Source organism: Wolffia australiana, chromosome 14 (assembly GCF_029677425.1).
Source record: "Wolffia australiana isolate 7733 chromosome 14, ASM2967742v1".
Classification (NCBI taxonomy): Eukaryota; Viridiplantae; Streptophyta; class Magnoliopsida; order Alismatales; family Araceae; genus Wolffia; species Wolffia australiana.
The window spans coordinates 14,374,056-14,375,327 of record NC_135848.1 but is presented as its reverse complement, the minus strand read 5'-3'; the positions used below and the strand labels follow the sequence as shown (position 1 = coordinate 14,375,327).

Below are 1,272 nucleotides of genomic sequence, written 5' to 3'. Positions count from 1 at the left end.
CCTTGGGTTGAAACTGTTGTTGGGGTGGTCGATTGTGATTGTTCCATGCCTGTCCTCCTAAGTTTCCTCTAGCGGCCCATTGACCATTGTTCCCTTCCTGCCTGCCTATAGCATTCACTTCTGAAATCATAGGGCACTCTTCTCCGGTGTGGCTATCACTTGAGCACATTTCACATCGATTTATTTGGTTGGGTGCTCCTCCACTATTCTGACCCTGCCATAATGAGATCATTTTTTCGTTCATCTTTTCCATAGCTTTTCCCATCATGACACCTATCTGTTTTTCAATTCGATCCATAGTAATCTGGGGTTCAACCCCCCTAACATCAATCAATCCACCTTTCCGAGGAGTAACCCTAACATGATCGGAGGCATCTTGGTGATACGCTAAATTGTCGGACATCTTTTGTAGGAGTGCCATGGCTTCATCTTCTTACATATCTGTTATTGCTCCTCCACTTGAAATATCAACTCTTCCTTTTTCGACATCATTCAAGCCTTCATAAAAAATTTGCACTAACTCCCATTTTTGAATGCCATGGTGGGGGCACTTCCTAATGAGCCCCATCAATCTCTCCCATGCTTCGCTGAAGGTATCATTTCCCTGCTGAAAATTTCTAATCTCCCTTCTGAAAGAGTTTGTCCTCGCCACTGTATAATATCTTTTTAGAAAGCTCTTCTCCATATCATTCCACGATTCGAAATTTGTCCCCAATGTTCTAAACCAATCCTTGGCTCTATCCTTAAGGGCATGAGGGAGTAGTTTCATTCTCACAGCTTCCTTTGAAATTTTGGGATAAGTGCAACTATTACAGGCTTCGTAAAATTTTTCTAAGAGGTCATAGGGCTCTTCGTTTGCCTTCCCAAAAAAGGATGGTAATAACTGAAATTTGTGTGGATCAATTCTAAACATCACATCATCTCCAATAGGGGCAGATACCTTGGTTAAGATGGGGGTTTCAGCTGGTGTGGAATACTCTCTGATCCTACTACGTCCATCGTTAACTACCTCAGGATTTCCTGTTCCATTGCCTATTGGGTCCATTGGTAAAGTTCTAATCAACGTCTCCTCTACGAATGTGGGTTCGGTGAAAGATGATTCGGGTGTGGTGGAGTCTACTACAGGGGAATTTCTGTCACTGCTCCCTGATTCAAATCCAGACCTAAGCTTCATACAAAACCACTAATTCAAACACAACACCCGTTAGTCGTTAGCCACCAAATCACTTTGAATTTAAAATTGATACAAGGATTCTTATAAAAAATTAGATC

General features: G+C 42.1%; 1 non-coding gene across 1 annotated transcript; it reads left to right on the top strand.

Moving 5' to 3' along the window:
- Positions 1–533: 533 nt before the first annotated feature.
- On the top strand, positions 534–641 carry LOC144712567 (small nucleolar RNA R71). Its single transcript, XR_013583832.1, has one exon. It is a non-coding gene; the product is annotated as a small nucleolar RNA R71 (small nucleolar RNA).
- The last annotated feature ends 631 nt before the right edge of the window (positions 642–1,272 follow it).